The following is a 20,218-nucleotide window of genomic DNA, read 5'->3' as shown; positions in this document are numbered from 1 at the left end:
TCACTCCCTCTCTATCCATCTTTGATTCTCTTCAACTGTCTCTCTTTCTCCTTTATTGTGGGGTCCCTCTGTGTACCTCTACTTGGTGAAACACGAGTGTTGAATCAACTATCTGTATCACAATTGGTTAAATACACACTCTCTCTCACTCTCTCTCTCTCTCTCTCTCTCTCTCTCTCTCTCTCTCTGTCTACTAAACTGGAGTTTCTCTGTGTTCCTAAACATGGAGATACATGAGTGTTCTATCAACTACTCGTATCTCTGTATCACAATTGTTTGAATCCTCACTCTCTATCCCTCTCTCTCTCTTTTTTTGGTAGATAGTTAGTTGTGAGGATATTTTTAATACTCTTTCCGAAGAATGGACATTGATATGTCCAAAGCTCCGCCAATTTATGTAGATGCATAACAATATAATTATTATCTATAGTTATTATATTACAAATTGCTTTTTCATATCATATACAGTTCAATAATTATTTTCTTAGTCTATATTATGTAAATTCATCTATAATCTTGCTGTATTGTAAGCTATGTATATAAGTGTATAAGCCAGTATATATTGTAATCTACATGAATAAAGTACTCAATCAATCAATCTCTCTCTTGACCCGGTTGTGTGTTAATGGGAAGGATATTTTATATCCTTCTAAAAGAATCGACAATTATTTGTTGAAACACCGCCGATTTATGAAGTTACATCACATTATTATATTATCGTTATTCTAATTGCATTTCTATATTTATTCTCATTGATTAATTATTTATACTTTGTGAAATTCGTTGAATAACTAGCATTACCGTCATTTAATGTAAATTAGTGTATAGGCCAGTAAATATTGTAACATACATAAATAAAGAAATATAATCTAATCTCTACCTTTGGCTCTCTTCAACTGTCTCTCACTCTCTCTCTGTCTCTACTAAAGTGGAGTTTCTCTATGTTCCTTAACATGATGAGACATGAGTGCTCTATCAACTACTCGTATGTCTGTATCACAGTTGGTTGAATCCTCACTCTCTATCACTCTCTCTCTCTCTCTCTCTCTCTCTCTCTCTCTCTCTCTCACTCTACCTTTAAATCTCATCAACTGTCTCTCTCTATTCTTCGCTGAAGCATCTCTGTGTTCCTCAATCTGGTGACAAATGCCTATTGTATCAATTATCTTTGTATCACAATTGTTCGAATCCTCTCTCACACACCCTCACACTCTCTCTATCTCTAGTTCACTATCCTCCCCTTCTCCACTCTTGATGTCTCTTCATCGTTCTCTCTCTTTTTCTCTCACTGCCTCCTTGTCTCGTATCACTTCTACTCCAGTCCTACCTTCAATCAATACCATTCAATATAATAGGATACATGTTTGCAGCCTATAACAGTCTAGACTAGACCGTTGAAAGGGTCTAGTCAGCCTTGAAGTTTACATCAGTACAGTATCTACCTTTATTCCAATTATCCAATAACATTGGCTTGAGTCGAGTGAAAATTCTTAAAACATATATTATCTTGCCATAAATCTATTCATTAAATACAAAAATAAGAATACAAATTTCAAGTTGATTTCAATCATTGGGCCATATGAATAAGAAGTGAGCATATTATCATGAGCATGAGCATGGAGCATAAGATTTTGCTCATGAGCATTAGGTAGAAGCATAATGAGCATTTGCTCATTTTTATAAGAATAAGCTTTACCTCAAACTTCTGAACTCTGGAGCACATGCTCACTATTTGAGCGATTTTTCATCAGGTGATTCGCCTAACTTTGTTTTTATAGTGAAAGGTTAGAATGTGCTACTCACGTAAGCGCTAAGGTGCGTACAGATATACGCGCCGCGATCATGAGCAATTCACTTTTAATCAGCTGATTATATCTCTATTTTTACAGAAAAGGTAAGATACAGATATAAAAAGCTTGACATCAGCTGATTAAAAGTGAATTGCTCATGTTCGCGGCGCGTACATCTGTACGCACCTTAAAATATGCAAGTATAGACACCGCTTGTGTTTGTTCGTCTGCTCTGTTCTCTATATATGAATTGAGTTTTAGGTTTTAGGTTAGTTGAGTTCTGAATTTTTAAAAAGTAACGTGAAAAAATGTTATCTCTATAATAATCTTTAGCATAATCATAAAATCTCAATAGCCTTCTTATAATCGTCTACACTATCATCTTCTTAAATGCCTATTTCCTATTCTGTGATTTCTATCTTTATATCCGATAGGTATCTTTTGTACTTATTCTTTTGGAGGAATAATGGTGATAGATGTCATGGCTCTTAAAAGAGTCAAAATCTTAAAAGAGTTTAATAGTTCTCAACTATTGGTTGTGATTGTAGCTGGTATAGTTTCCTCTTCCTCACACGAATTAGTTCAACCATTCTACTATGAGAAAAAAGTCAAAAGCTGCTCTAGACTAGACTCACCTTTTTTGAAGCATTTGCTTCAAAATTTGAGCAAATGCTCCAGTTTATTCATACAATTTTGAGTATAAGCTTATACTTTTGAGCAAATGCTCAAACTATTTTTTTGATGAGCATGAGCAAAACGTTTTGCTTATGTTTATTCATGAGAATGAAGCATATGCTCAATATTTTAGAAGTATAAGCAAATGCTCAACTTTATTCATTTGGTCCATTGTAATTACAAGAAATACCAAGTCACCTCAAACGAATAAACCCTCCAGCTTTACTATACGACAAAACAACTTTTCCAGTTGTATCGACACTTTAACAAGTCTTACCTATATCCGATTGAACCTTGAAAAGCTTCTATTTACAAATCGATTATCCAATTCTAGATCACGTTCCACAATAATTCAACCTATTCCTAGCCTGTATCCACTTCAATTATATATCAGACAGCAATAAACAGACTATGTTTTCAATTTGTTTCCGATTTTAGAATAAGTCTATTACGGCCAACCTAATTCCAAAAACAGCCTACGCTTTGAACTTGTAGGCTATACTAATTTTAGAACGAACTTGTCAATATTCTCAACTTAATTCTATTTTTAAACTGGGAGACAAAGCCTAGTCTACGAAACTGTGAAAACTCTTTCATAACTTCCACCGTAATTTTCATTGAAGAATGAGACCTTCATTCAAAGAAGCTCGATTATTATGCTGAAAATAGCTTCTCACCGATACTGTTTGAAATAATTAATTACAAAGTAATTGTGAAGAAACTGTCGATTGATACTTAATAGCTCCATTTCCTATAGTGGGTTTCATTTCGAACTGACAGAATTCCTCATAAATAACATTAATTCGTCTCATTCATCCAATGGTGACAAGGTTAAGTAAATTTCACTATATCTATACTGTTCCCAACTTATATCTCAAATCTATTACAGTATAACTTCAACCTATTTTTAACTCAACCCTGATAAATCTATTTGTAATTCCCGCCTGATAATACTGTCCTGTGATTGGCTGAAATTATGCCCATTACATCCAATAGAAGCCGTCGGTAATTGATGGTCATGAATGAGATCGGATTGTGTGGATTATCATTCATCAGGAATGAATTGATGAATTATTCATTAGAGGTGGCAGTGATTGAGCTTCGCTGGAGTCCAGTCCTGTTACGTTTACGTTTACTTTTACAGTTCTTTTACGTTTTTCAACTAGATATTTTCAGTCCTACAGGTGCCCTTTTTGGCAGTTTTACTGTACTACCTTTATACTGTTCATCTATAAATATCGGGGACCGAGCTTCCCTTTGGAGTACAAAAGCATAAAATAGTATCTTAAGTAACAAGGAAGGGAAGGGGCCTTTTGCAGGCGAGAATGATGTTTCTAGTCGAGGCGTTAGCCGAGACTAGAATTTCATTCGAGCACTGCAAAAGACATTCACGTCCAAGTAACTTACACTATTTTTTGTCATAATAATATAGAAAAGAATAATAATTGTGAAGCTTCCCTTTGGAGTATAAAAGCATAAAATAGTATCTTAAGTCACAAGGATGGGAAGGGGCCTTTTGCAGGCGATAATAATGTTTCTAGTCGAGGCGTTAGCCGAGACTAGAATTTCATTCGAGCACTGCAAAAGACATTCACGTCCAAGTAACTTACACTATTTTTTGACATTATAATATAGAAAAGAATAATATTGTGAAACAGAAAACATTACCTGCTTGTGCTGACATTACTACATGCATTCTATAAACATAACCTAGTTTACACGTTTCGAATCAGGAATTTCTTGATTGTAGTTGACAAAATTTCCACCTGGAGCTGAAAAGGTGGTTTTCGTACCAGTTTTGTTGTTCCCAATTCTGAATAGGAAACATACTCGACTGTAAAGAAAACATATGATTTTATTACAGTATAGTATAACGTAATGAGAATCATATGTTTATTTGTTCTACAATCAGCTGTTTTCCGGCTTGATTTCATGGATGTAAAACAGCTGAAATTGAATGACTATGACAAAAATTATATTACGGATTACGAAAGAAGAAATTATAATAACATTCATACAGAAATGTTCTATTTAATCACAGTGAATTGAGATTGATTCCCAGAGGAATGCAAAAATAAAAAGATATAATAAGCATAGCATCTGCTGATGAGATGTGAATTGTGCGTGTTCGTGGCACATACGTCTATACACATGTAAATGTGCGTACAGACTGTCGCTCTGCTCCGCAACCGAACGTCACTCCAGCAGAGCGATTGATGATCGACCGGCGAGCAACAGTGATTCGACCGGTGAACGCGAGAAGATCTAACATCTTCCCTAACGTTCATGATGGGTGCGTGGGCGGTGCGATTGTGGTTCGATGGTGGTACGAGGGCGGTACGAGGGCGGTACGAGGGAGGAGCGTGCTTGGTGCGGGTTGGAAGCACGAATATGTGTACGCAGCTTCAGGCTAGCTAGCAACACATACATCGATTTTTGTTCGTACGATTTTTCCGTCTCTATAAATTCTATTGCATTAAATACATGAATATCGGGGACCGAGCTTCGCTCTGGAGTACAAAAGCATAAAAAATGTATTACGGAAAAGCAATTATAATATCATTCATAAGATTCATACAGAAATGTTCTATCTAACCACAGTAAATTGAGATTGATTCCCAGAGGAATGCAAAAATTTCCCTCACAAAGGCCCAGTCGCACAAAAGCCGGTTAAATTTTAATCCTGATTAACTCCACGTGAACCAAATCAGAGAAGACCATTCAAAAAGATGGTTCTACTGGAATTAATCAGGATTGGAAATAACCAGGCTTTTTTTGCAACCGGCACTAAGTACCTGATTGAATGATTACAAAGGTTCAACAGCTGAGTCATAGTTTTGACACAGTCCCACACACATGAACTCGCTCACTCACTTCCATTACCAACAGACGACGAAATAATTAGACTATTATAAGCTGTTTTCCCAAGGATGAATAATAATTATTCTTTTAATGTCCTTCAGCGAGTTTTCTCAGGGGTGAGACCTAGTGCAATCGAATATTTACATTATAAACCTACTATGTTCTGAATTTCGTGAGAATCGTTAGAGCCGTTTTCGAGATCCGGTGAAATACAAACATATAAACATCTAAACATCCTTACATCTAAACATATAAAAAGATATTTGTTCAATAGCATAGGATGAGGTCCACGTTATAATGGCAATATTTAATAAAGACTGGTGTTGCTATCCTTGTCTATCATTCGACATAGCAGATAGTGCTATCCTCTTCAAGTTCCTCAGAGTTACCATATCGTTTACAACAATGCAGAAATATAATTAATTAACAAAATATCAAATCTCAGTATTATTAAGAAAATTAATTTCTCAATCACTGAAAAATATATATTTTATTGACAAATAAGATATAATTGATTATTGAAAGCAACAATGAACAGTTAATGTTGGATATACTGGTATCAGCTATACTTCATAGAAGGCGGTGAAAAGGCAGAGAATCAGCGAGGCTCTCATATCTTTCTCCACTGCTATTATAACGTTGATCCCACTGTAGGTACTCTGAAGTACTTTCTTCTGAAGTTATCAAATTACATATCCTACGTCTTTCTCAACTACTAACAACAGTCTACCCTATCTGACTTATCCTAATACTAAGCAGTTAGTTTTGAAAGCGTATGTATTAATATTAAATTATCTCAGGCTACAGTAGATAATTGTTACTCATTTTTTTACAGGACATATCAACTTAGACAAGATGGAGTGGATTAGAGTTACTGAATGGGCTCTAAGTCATTTTCTGAACTACTGAACTGATCAATCAAAGTGAGTAGGCTACCAATCATTATTTGATTATTTCAAATCAGTATATATTTTGTTATCATTTATTGTAATTTGGTTCACTTATCTTGAAATTATGAGCATCTCAGCATCATAATGCTGGAAGATCGGAATTCTCTTGTAGGTTTTGAAGAATTTTTAAAATAGTATGATTTTCGACCATATTTATTAAAATCGTCTGAAAACGGTTAACTTTAATTAGGGTGTTTACAAAAAAAATGTCTACAAAATGAACACCTGAATTCCATGATAGATAGAAAATGGCGGAGCTGTGTTGTCCGATGACGTATACTGAGCTGTGATTGGCTGTTCGCCTGAACTAGCTCCACCCACTTTTAGCGAAGGAAAGAGTCAATCAGTGAACGTCACAAGTGAACATTTGATTCAATATTCCAGCCTTTTCACCGAGTTAACTATCTGCCTACTGTTATAATATAAACTGAAAGGTAACCCGTGCACCGCAGGGGTTTTATTAACCTTCCGGTAGTCGCGCCCTTCTCAATCACACGAGCAGTCGCGTGTTGTACAACATCCAATTTTCCAAGTATTATGTACTCTGTTTACTGCCATAACATATTAATTAATATTGTATAATTACTTTTTCCATCTTCTTGGATTATTTTACGCCTATGAACATTTGGATGATTACCATTTCATAGCCCAATAAGGTACATCAAGCAAAGCCATCAATTCTGTGTTATTGGTTCGTTTACAGTCCCTGTATACAGTCTTTCCCTATCTTATGCACAGTGCGACTTATGCACTGTTGCGACTAAATGGCACCTAAAGACTGAACCATTGCTCGGTTGATACTGCAACTCAGTGGAGTGATGGGAAGAAAGTTTTGGAATGCATAGGTGACTCATTCACTGACACCACCCCATTCAATAGTTTTGTGCAGCACAACAAATCAAATTCAAATTCAAATTCAAATTGAGTTTATTCACAGAAATCATTACAAATACAGTACACATGTATAAATAATATAAATACTTGTGAATTTTCCCCACATAGACAAGTCTGTGTGTGGGGAAAGAGTTCTAATGAAAAAAAAATTGATACTAAAAAGAAAATTATAAATATTTACAATACAGTACAATTTGAAAAATAAAAGTTTGTTAAATGTAGTGGAGAAAGTATATGTTTTGAATTGAAGTAGTACAATATATATATTATGGTATATAGCTTGAACATGGCACACAAAATAAAATTTAGAACTTGAACAATGATAAATTATGAGCAATATATTGATGATATATATACTTTCATATATATGATGATGATAGATAAGATTTTTATCTAATTCACATATATGATGATGAATACAAGAAAAATATATACATAGTATCAAAACCGTGTAAAGGTATCAAATTTGGGTAGATAAAAAGCCCTAACAGAAATAATAATAGGTCTAAAAATAAAGTAATTGGCTAATATCGCCAAGCAGATAATAATCAAGATAAGATAGCATCAGCTTGTTCTGGCTAAATGGTACAAGAACTTAAAAAGGATTTGAAGAAAGTTTACTACTCATAAATATATTATTTATAAAATATTTGAAGATTGAGGTTAGATAGATGTATTCACAGATCGGTGACCTAGAGATCGATCAAACCGAAGAACGTAGAATCTGACCAAAACCCCTTGGCAGAGCTTTATTGCAATCAGACGGTGTGCAATGTGAGAAAACACCCGTCCACGTGGCTAATTATTAGTTAGCATGGAATTAATATTAATGTATATAATATTAACTAGCATGCAAAGAGCATAAATAAAAAACCAAATAAAAATAATTTAATGTATTCAGGAAATAAGAGTTACCAGGCGCATGAATACCTAATAAAATTTGCATGCACCAATAGTAAAACGGCAGTTAATAGGCGGCAACTGTAGGCCGATTCAAAAATATTTATATATATTTATATAATTGTAGTAGATTTCGTGTAAAAATTTGTGTAATCTATGTTATCAATATGGCTCGAATGCAAAGAAATTATTAATCATATAATCTAAGCAATATCTTGGCATTTTTTGTAAGATCTATTTGAATTTAATGGCGGAGGATTGAGATATTTAAATTTTATGCTAATTTGAAAGTCGGAAAGAGGATCTGTGAAACTTGAAAAGGAAGAACCAGCACTCGCCAGCCAGATGCCACCATAAGAGGACCCCAAATATTTTAGAGCGAAGTACCTTATTAATAATTTTGTAAAAATTAAAGTTAAAGTAAATTATTAAATTTCTTAAGAAGACTTCGTGATGCTATTGTGAAGCAGAAGTCATTTTTCATTTTAATTAAATTTATAACCCCTTGGAGGAGACGATTCCGGCTACCATATTCCTGGACCACATGGAGTTGGATCGACATCGGCGGCTTACAAGAAGATTTTCGACACGTGAGTGATTTAAATTTGAATTTAGTGATGGGCGCCCTAGTGCTTCGAAATAATCTGATGATCAAAGCTAGCTCGCCGAAAGGGTTATTATAAATTAAGAAATTAATAAGAGTAATACTTGCGCAAGTAAAAATTAGTATTAAAGGTATTTAATTGAAAGAAAAATATATAGATCAATATTTTTAGAAATTTCTATTTAATCAAAGAAGTACGAAATCTAGGCTATCAAACGTATGCATACAATATTTAATTTTTGCAATACAATTTGCGATAATTTATCATAGTTCTAATTCACTAGATGAATGGCTCTACCTATTCCGTCAGGTGCCGAATCTTGCACCCTGAGATGAAAATAGATATTCGATACAAATAAATCTACTAAATACTAGAGATTTTAATATATAGATATATTTGGATTATTAGTGGCTAATTTATCAAGCTGATCTTAGAACACATATTTTTGATTGAATTATCCAAGCAGACAAGTATTAGCAAGTACATGTCACAGCTACATGCCAAAGAATGCATATGATTTCAAGATAAAGGCACATGGTAATGATTCGTGCCATAAATCTAGAATATAAAGTTAGCCTGTGATATTTCTATGGATTTCAAATATTGTTCTATTTTTATATTATATTTTTTATCGCTCTATATATATATTTTTTGCCTCGACTGATCTTTGCATTATTTATGTAATATACGTGTAAAATTTTCATGGTGTGCAATTTATTTTATATTCCTCATCTCTATAGTATAAGTATCATTTATATATATATATTTATTATTATTGAATTACAAGAGTTATTGGAGAAGCCCATATCTAGGCCTATCAAGATTTTTTAAGACTGAATACTATTAGAAAACCACGCCCTAATTATATAAAATCTCATGCTTTACCGACTGATGCCAAGCAGGAGGCTAATCGTTATTTTTATATAAAGAATAACGTGACATAAATACATGGCGTGCCAACGTGGGACTGATGATGAGAGCCAAGCTCATTGAATAATTACTTGAAATTAGGTCAATAACCATAGTGAAAATTATAGATAACTTATACGAGTTGTGAGGAAAACTGGCGAAGGAATATTTGTATTACTTTTTGGGGAAACAAGAGCTTTAAATAGAGAGAAATTATATGTTTTAAAGAAAATTTTATATTATTAGTACTGTGAAAAATTACATGTTTATAGAGAGAGATTATATCTTATAAGCCTAAACTGCTATTACTTTCTAGTCAAAAATATATTAGGTGTTTAAGCCAGTTGGAAAATAAGTCGCAGCCTGTAAACTAGCCAAAAATAAATCAACAAAACATTGAGGGCGCTAGAGCATTGTAAAAAACTTAAGTATAAATACCTGGTTGTAAGAGTATCCAAACACATTACACATCACTGTTCACTGTAAGTCCCGGTTGTGTCTCTTTTTTAAGCATTTTCGCTTATCATTTTTATCACTGTTTAATTAGCATTTATCATATTTGACATAATGAATCACACTCCCGCAAACTCTGAAGTTTCATATATGTACGGCGGTTGCACAGATCCCACTTTGTCGACTCCGAGCACATCAAACCCCACCACGGTAGATGCCAATACGCCACGAGAAAGGGAACCAGGAAGCGTCGGGTCGATAATTTTCGATCCACCAGGTCTGCAACCTCTATCCTCCACTCGAATCGACGCCGCTGACACACCCTTGAATCAACGGATAGTAGAGATCAACTTTGAAGGGGGCGAAGAGCAGTCTGCAGAACCCGCATCGCCGGAGGCCGAGTCACACCTGGGCAAACAGAGTATGTTTTCAACCACAGAACTAGATCCGCTTCAAAAGGTAATAATGGAACAAACGAGTAGCACTTTCAACATTATGTTACAAAAAACAATGGATAGTATGATGCAGGAAATTAAAAAGGAGATTGCTACAGTAAAAGAGGAAAATAAACAGACAGTGGAACAGGGTATGAAAGAGACCACAGGCGCTATAAAATCAGTAGAACAACGGTTGGATAATATTGAAACTAAAGTAGAGAGTCATAGGGAAGAGTTAAAAGCAATGATAACCCTACAAAAAGAAAGTCAAGATAAAGTTACGGCAGGATTATCGGAAAGGTTAGATACGGTTACATGTGAACTCAATGAAAGGATAGACAACTTAAATACACAGATCACTACACCTATTCAGGATATAACAAATAACATTAAGGCCGATTGCCACCAAGAAATCCACAAACAAATTACCATTGCCAATCAAAACTTAACAACTACAGTTGACAAAAATATTAGCAATATTAAAGAAATACAAAACAAACAGATTAATATGTCCACAAAAATGAACCAACTGCAAGGTAGCATCAATCAAAACACTGAAACCTGTAAAGCTTTAAATGGAACTCTACTAATTCAGAAATCCACTCTGACTCAACTGAATCAAGAAATAAACGCAAATAAAATTACACATGATAGTCAATGGCAGATAACACAGGAAAAAATAATAGCATTGGAAAATCATATTCAACAACAACCTCAAGGAATTCAAACAGACAACCTCAACGTACATAGTATATTACAAGGACTAGGAAAATTTGATAACACTGATCGCCATTTGCAACCTCAACCATTCATTGATCAGATAAAATTAGTACAAACTCTTGCACCTACCTCTTGGAATTTTTGGCGTCTCCGTTTGACTAATTTATTGATTGGCGAACCCCTGATGTTTTTTCGGAGTAGAGCCCATGAGTTTACATCATTGGATGAGTTTGTCGCTGTCTTCCTGGAACAGTATTGGAGCAGAAGTAAACAGTTGGACGTGCTAGCGGACATCATATCATGCGATTTCAACCCTAAATTAGACGGTGCATGTACCACTTTCGTCACTGCCCTACAGTTTAAAAATTCTCAATTGAGCGAGCCCATTAATGAATCGGCGTTAGCAAGCATTATTTTAAAGAAGCTACCGTATCAAGTTAGAATGGCACTCGCCACACAACCCATTACTGATTGTAAGCAGCTGATTAATCATTTGTATGGTATACAGTCTGCAATGGCAATATCAACCCCACCGCTCAGACCAGAGATATGCATCAAATCAGCATAATTCAAAATTTAATCCACATAACAGCCAAAAATATGAACCGGTATCATATGATCGCTACCGATCTGCTCCCCAATTTGAACGCCGCTATGAGCACAGGCAAAATGGTAATTGGAATAATGAAAAATTTCAAAATCGTACAACCAACCACTATGCCCAGCAGAGCAATCGTAGGAATCACTATGATGGCCGTGATCGATTAAACTCACATAATAATAATACACAAAACAGTTACAACAGAAATTATAAACCACCACCTCAACAAGCAAGTACAAACTATACACTAGCACATGCAATAGGTTTGAATCAACAAAAAACCCGGAACCCAACACCCCAACGACCCGCCACCAGACATACAGAAAACTACAGCTAATAAACCATGACTATATGATACCCCCGATATAACAAGCACAAGCTCAAATGAAACAAACCAAGAAAAGCAGGATATTTCAACGTCATACACCACATTCAGAATTGATTTACCGGAGACTTTGTTACAAGAAACACAAGATAAACCACCACCAAAAACCAGCCGCAAGCATCAGCCTCTATTAAGTTTCTTGTTCTCCACTGAAGAGCAACCCGCCGACGATCCATCACCGCAGGAAGAGCAGCCCGCATATCCTGAGACCGCCACCGAAGAGTCACTAATAAAAATAAACAGTTACCAGGAGGAGACCGCCATCAAGCATCCGCCCACAGAATCCATGCACCTGCACCAATGGACACCACCGAAACGCACCAATGACGGGAAGGATGACACCAGGGAGTACCGGGAGGACGGACTACCGGATAAGAGGAGCAACCACCGTAAGGCCCGGGGACGGAGGCGCCCGAGGACACCGGACGGCCGGCATCAGGACGAAGAGTACGGCATTCGGGAGAAGAGGATCATGCATCGCAAGGCCCGGAGGCGGAAGAAGCGACGAAGGAGGAACCACGCGCGCGCATACCGGCCGCATGCACGCTTCAAGAGGCAAAGAAGAACACCGGACCGACACCGAGGAGGACAGGAGCGGACCGACGGCGTGCATCCGCGGCACATACGCTTCAAGAGAGATATTGAGCGATGTGACCGGCAAAATGGATCGAATGAATGGGATAAAAACGGAGCTACTACTATGACTACTACTGATTCATGCCTGGATAAAAATAAAGTGGACTATTTATGGAGGTTGATAAAGGATAGAAAGCTAATAAGATTGGAAGAATTAAAAAATAATATTAAGAAAGTGGAAGTACCTGGCTATATGTTGAGAGGTTATACTATTAAGGAGATAATAAATGTTCTTATATATTGTATACTATTTGTTATAATGGCTGTGATATTAATAAAAGAGTGTGTTGCAGATATAATGGAAAATATTGTATTATTATTGATAAATGAATCTATGATTGATAATTGGAAATTTAATATTATAAAAATGTTTATTGTTGCGGGCATAAGGAGTTATAATGAACTGAGATCAAGAACATTAAATGAAAATAAGAGGAAAGGTGAATTAAAATTACAGGATGATTGGAATGGATTGAAGGAACTACAATTAATGAATCAAGGAATTGTTTAAAAAAGTATACAAGATACCGGGGTTTTATATTCATGAAAATAAGTTAATAATAGGACAGCCTCAACAATCAACAACGGATAGCAGATAACCTAGCCGGCCTAAATCATGTCAACAAACAGAATGCAAGAAGATGCAAGTAAACCACGGGATTTCTACATGCCATATCACAGAATTTGAAATAAATATGATAAGAAGTCAAAGGAAAACAACACTATCAAGCCAATTACTAACCTTCCTTAATAAATTTAATACTGGTATAGGACCTCGTGGCAACAATCCAATGTTTTAATTCCTTCCAGCCGTCAGAAGCCTGCAATAAGGAAAAGAACAATTTTTAAATATGTAATTAAATTATATACATCAGATAAAAAAGGACACAAGCGGGGATAATAAAATTAAAATTTGTTAATTACCTTTTTAAGAGAAAAAATCGAGCAGATAGGTTAGTTATGAAATTAGACAGCAAATTCTGTAGAACCAGTGACCAGCTGGGCAAAGCCACCTAAATCAAATATGTAATGTCTGTTAAACATATGTTTATGAAGAAGCACTGTACCCAAAAAGTTATCTATTATTGTTATTTATTATATTTATTAATGTCGATATATTTATTTATATGTTTTATATTTATTACTTTTAATTATGCCACGTTGTTACCTGAAAAGAGTAAAGTGAATGCCAGTTACCAAAACCAAAGAGCCATTAGCAAAAGAAAGTATTGTACCTGATGTATAGAAAATTATTTATATTAAGACCTAAGAAATACTATAAGATATAAGCCCAGAAGTTTATGAATCGAAATTATTGTCTAAAAGGAATCATTTATGAGAATTATGAAATGTGTGTAGTTAAGTTGGCAGCCCTGCAAGCGGCGAATTCAAAAATTACTGTGTTGTAAATGGTGTCAGGAGGAGTGCGTTTAGAAGTTTATATTTATGATATTTTTATGTGTGTTGAGGAGGAGAATTTGTTATTGTTTTTGATAAAGGTATAAAGGAGATGCAGCAAATATGACTGCGAAATGTGATAGAAGTAAGAGAGTATAATTTATAAATAAAGTATAGTGTATATCAGTGTATTTGAAGGGTGGGTTTTCATTAAAAACATTGTGATTCTCAAATATTTTGAATTCAAACCCAGGGGCGTGTGTAAAGGTATCAAATTGGGTAGATAAAAAGCCCTAACAGAAATAATAATAGGTCTAAAAATAAAGTAATTGGCTAATATCGCCAAGCAGATAATAATCAAGATAAGATAGCATCAGCTTGTTCTGGCTAAATGGTACAAGAACTTAAAAAGGATTTGAAGAAAGTTTACTACTCATAAATATATTATTTATAAAATATTTGAAGATTGAGGTTAGATAGATGTATTCACAGATCGGTGACCTAGAGATCGATCAAACCGAAGAACGTAGAATCTGACCAAAACCCCTTGGCAGAGCTTTATTGCAATCAGACGGTGTGCAATGTGAGAAAACACCCGTCCACGTGGCTAATTATTAGTTAGCATGGAATTAATATTAATGTATATAATATTAACTAGCATGCAAAGAGCATAAATAAAAAACCAAATAAAAATAATTTAATGTATTCAGGAAATAAGAGTTACCAGGCGCATGAATACCTAATAAAATTTGCATGCACCAATAGTAAAACGGCAGTTAATAGGCGGCAACTGTAGGCCGATTCAAAAATATTTATATATATTTATATAATTGTAGTAGATTTCGTGTAAAAATTGTGTAATCTATGTTATCAATATGGCTCGAATGCAAAGAAATTATTAATCATATAATCTAAGCAATATCTTGGCATTTTTTGTAAGATCTATTTGAATTTAATGGCGGAGGATTGAGATATTTAAATTTTATGCTAATTTGAAAGTCGGAAAGAGGATCTGTGAAACTTGAAAAGGAAGAACCAGCACTCGCCAGCCAGATGCCACCATAAGAGGACCCCAAATATTTTAGAGCGAAGTACCTTATTAATAATTTTGTAAAAATTAAAGTTAAAGTAAATTATTAAATTTCTTAAGAAGACTTCGTGATGCTATTGTGAAGCAGAAGTCATTTTTCATTTTAATTAAATTTATAACCCCTTGGAGGAGACGATTCCGGCTACCATATTCCTGGACCACATGGAGTTGGATCGACATCGGCGGCTTACAAGAAGATTTTCGACACGTGAGTGATTTAAATTTGAATTTAGTGATGGGCGCCCTAGTGCTTCGAAATAATCTGATGATCAAAGCTAGCTCGCCGAAAGGGTTATTATAAATTAAGAAATTAATAAGAGTAATACTTGCGCAAGTAAAAATTAGTATTAAAGGTATTTAATTGAAAGAAAAATATATAGATCAATATTTTAGAAATTTCTATTTAATCAAAGAAGTACGAAATCTAGGCTATCAAACGTATGCATACAATATTTAATTTTTGCAATACAATTTGCGATAATTTATCATAGTTCTAATTCACTAGATGAATGGCTCTACCTATTCCGTCAGGTGCCGAATCTTGCACCCTGAGATGAAAATAGATATTCGATACAAATAAATCTACTAAATACTAGAGATTTTAATATATAGATATATTTGGATTATTAGTGGCTAATTATCAAGCTGATCTTAGAACAAATATTTTTGATTGAATTATCCAAGCAGACAAGTATTAGCAAGTACATGTCACAGCTACATGCCAAAGAATGCATATGATTTCAAGATAAAGGCACATGGTAATGATTCGTGCCATAAATCTAGAATATAAAGTTAGCCTGTGATATTTCTATGGATTTCAAATATTGTTCTATTTTTATATTATATTTTTTATCGCTCTATATATATTTTTTGCCTCGACTGATCTTTGCATTATTTATGTAATATACGTGTAAATTTTCATGGTGTGCAATTTATTTTATATTCCTCATCTCTATAGTATAAGTATCATTTATATATATATATTTATTATTATTGAATTACAAGAGTTATTGGAGAAGCCCATATCTAGGCCTATCAAGATTTTTTAAGACTGAATACTATTAGAAAACCACGCCCTAATTATATAAAATCTCATGCTTTACCGACTGATGCCAAGCAGGAGGCTAATCGTTATTTTTATATAAAGAATAACGTGACAACCGGTAAGAGGAGTAGATGAGCTGATCAGCGACATCCCTGCCGGCTTCAAATAACCACATATTTAAAAATCGTTTGTATATGTTAAGGCTAAGGGGTTCTATTTGCTTTATGTAGGCGGGTATATTTCTATAAAGAATGTGGCATATGTAATGACTATTAAATCTATTGCAATTGCTAACTAATCTGGGTTGTAGAATTCCAAATATATTCATATTTCGTGTTTGATAGGGATGGATAAGAGGATTAAATATTGCATTTTTATTACTTCGGATGAAAATTAAAAGTGATTTTATGTATAGCTGTCGCACATCAAGGACCTGAAATTCTTGATAGGCCAGTTCAGTCGGATAGCGACTATCCTGGTTCAAGCAAGTCTTTATGATTGCTCGCTGTGCAATTCCGACAGCTCTCAAAGTGAACGAGGATGCTCCACCCCAGGCCAGGATTCCATAATTTATAATTGATTGAACATAGGCGAAGTATGTCCTTCTCAATTGATTGACTGAAAGAACCTCCCTCAACTGTCGAAAGGCATATATTAGTCTACGAATGCGACATTTGAGGTATTCCATATGAGGAGTCCAACAAAGCCTGCAATCTATGAAGACTCCAAGATATTTGTATTTTTCCACCTGTTCAAGCGTCTCACAATTACAGGTAAGTGACAGGTGGTCATTACATGAGTGAAGCTTGAGACATTCTTGAACTGGCATACTATTTTTCATAAAATATATTGGCAAATATTTGGTTTTAACAACATTGAGTGTGAGTTTATTTTGATCGAGCCACTTCTTCACATGTAAAAGGTCTTTTGAGGCCTCACTGAAGGCGTCCCGCCAAGTACGTCCACAGGAAACCAATGCAGTATCGTCGGCAAACAGGAACAGTTTGCCATTCAACTGCAATTTACTTATATTATTTATATAAATTAGGAATAGTATAGGACCTAGTGTGCTTCCTTGTATAACTCCATAATCAACGGGCATAGAGTCACTACCAATTCCATTTATATAAACTGACTGTTTCCTGCTCTGGAAGTAACTCTCAAACCACCTCAATGAACCATCTCTGATTCCATAGAGCTCCATTTTTCTCAAAAGCTTCAGTCTATCCACAGAGTCAAATGCTTTTGCAAGATCTAGAAACGTGATTAAAACATGTTTCCGATCTTCCACCCTCTGCGTGATCTCTTTTGTTATATCAAACAGAGCATGTGATGTATTTTTATCCATTCTAAAGCCATATTGATTATTTGCTATGATGTTATTTGTTTCTAGATAATTCTGTAATTGGTTTTTCACTGCTTTTTCGAGGATCTTTGAAAATATGCTTAGCATAGAAATAGGTCTGTAATTACTTATAAGATTTTTAGTACCAGATTTAAAAATAGGAATGACTTTTGCCATTTTAAAAGCATTTGGAAACTGGCCTGTTCGGATACTGACATTAATAATGTGAAGAAGAGGCTCAATCACCACGTCAATGTGTTCTTTTATGAATTTTGAATCAATGTTATCAAGCCCCGGAGCAGAGCCGCCACGCATCCCCTTCAAGATCTCCCGGATGTCCTGTTCGTCAAGTGGTTGCAGCCTGAAAGTGGAATTGACAATGTAATCATCATCATTTACCACTTCAGGGCCCCTTTCAGGAATTGCATCAGCCAATTCAGCACCTACATTTGAAAAAAAATTATTAAAGGAGTTACATATTTCTTTTATTTCTAAATTAGAAGGTGCGCCCCCCTGATGAAACTGCGCCAAGGGGAATCGCTCAGCTGAACCTGGCCTACAAGCCAGCTCATTAACTAGAGACCAGAATTTTCTAGAATCACCCCCTACACTATCCACCTTATCCTTATAATAATGTATTTTAGCATTCTTTATAGCGACATTGAGTGCGTTCCTATAAATCCTGTACTCCTCTTTCAATCCTACATTAAACGGCTGCCTCAACACCTTTTTGCTCAATTTGTCTCTATGTCTTATTGAATTAATAAGCCCCTGTGTAATCCATGGTTTAATCTTTCTATTCCTGGCTGAAACTAATTTAATTTGTGTAAATCGTTCGATTGTTGATGTAATTTCATTTATGAAAGTATCAGCACAGTAATCAACGTTGTCTGTAACAGCAGTGATACCACCCCAATCTTTTTCTAACAGATCGGCCGCAACATTATTCCACTGGGTCACTCTGTATGTAGGTATGGTTGGCCGACAATTGTTCGAGTCTACAGGCACCCCGGAAGCTAATTGAATAAATGTCGGATAATGGTCAGTTATAGCTGTTTCCATGATTGCAGATTTTATTTCCATATTTCTATCATTTTTTACAAAAAAGTGATCGATACATGAACTCCCCGCAGGACGTGTTACCCGATTCATAAAGCTGATGAAACCCAACTCATACATCATATCCAGGTAACCCTCCTGCACGGAGCTCAATGCAACACCCAGAATATTAATATTAATATCGCCACAAAAAATTTGTAAGGTTTTTCTATCATCATTCAAATTTAAGAGATAATTCCGGAGAGCGACAGTGAAAAGATTATATCAGTATTGGGACTGCGATAGGCAGCCAACAAGTGGCAGGGCACACCGTTAAAAGTAAAGTTAAGAGCCAGGCAGCTAGCGATCCCGCCCAGACACAGCTGTTCACAGGAGGAAACTGACAGTGAACTGTCAATGTACACTACCACACCATCATTCTGATTGAGTTTACTTCCAGAGCGATAGACATCATAACCCGGGAGCCGCATCACAGACTCATCATCATCTAACCACGTTTCAGTCAAAACAATACAATTGATTTTAATAACTTTAAAACTATCTAATAATATTGAAAATTCATCAAAGTTTCTTCTATAACTGCGTATATTCAACTGTAAAATACACAATTTATTACTTATTGTACAAGCATCAAAATATTGCTCCAGCATAAGGCCATTGTTAAAAGTAATACTATCATTTAGATTTAATTCATCGGATTCGTCGTCCGCGAAAAACATTTATGAGAATATTTTTCAAATTGAAATGAAATGTACTCTATTACTGAAAAGGAAAAAGGAAGAGAGGAAAAATAGTAGGTAGAAATAGAAATGTAATTTTTGTAGAAAATTGAGATTTAGGTTGAAGAATCATAAGTCGGCCACCTCAGCCTACCGGTGACAAAATTAAATCACGGTATTGTACAATGGAGAGTGAAAAATAGAAATTATTTTATGTTTTATTTGTTTTCACTTGAAAACATTCTTTTTAATCAATGGTCATTTTCAATATTCGTGAATAACCAAAGACAACATTAACTCTTTATCCCTTTGTAATTTTTGGTAGGGAATAGGTCAAAACAAACAGTGGGAAGAAGTGCAGATAAAAATTATTTAGCTCTCAAAAGATTAGATTTATCAGCGAAAAGTGGCATAGCTGAGCGATGCGGATCAATTCCGTAAACAAAGAGTAGCTTATTGAGAGAGAACAAGAAAATAATATAAAATAATACAGAACATAGCTTAGCAGCTTGGTGAATTGTTATGAGCTTTCCCGAAATACTGCTTATTGTAGAAATCACCACAGCTGATAAGATTAGTTTATCATTTACTGAGAAGCAGTCTTAAAGAATTTAGTGTCTCTCCACATTACGCTCTTATACCGCAAAACAAAATTTGATACTATTCGGAAATGATCACGCTGAAACACCCATGTTTAATATAGTGCTATTGCAATAATATGCTCGAGACTACTAATAGAGATGAA

General features: G+C 35.0%; 1 protein-coding gene across 1 annotated transcript in view; it reads left to right on the top strand.

Annotated features, from left to right (window-relative positions):
• The first annotated feature begins 6,162 nt into the window (after positions 1-6,162).
• The window catches only part of LOC120353973, a 258,109-nt gene continuing 244,053 nt past the window's right edge, over positions 6,163-20,218 (top strand). Inside the window, exon 1 of the mRNA XM_039439598.1 lies at positions 6,163-6,250. The gene's annotated coding sequence lies outside the window, so the exon portion shown is untranslated. The remainder of the gene's footprint in view (positions 6,251-20,218) is intronic.

Source organism: Nilaparvata lugens, chromosome 13 (assembly GCF_014356525.2).
Source record: "Nilaparvata lugens isolate BPH chromosome 13, ASM1435652v1, whole genome shotgun sequence".
NCBI classification, from domain to species: domain Eukaryota; kingdom Metazoa; phylum Arthropoda; class Insecta; order Hemiptera; family Delphacidae; genus Nilaparvata; species Nilaparvata lugens.
The sequence above is the reverse complement of the archived record's forward strand: the minus strand, read 5'-3'. Positions and strand labels throughout refer to the sequence as shown.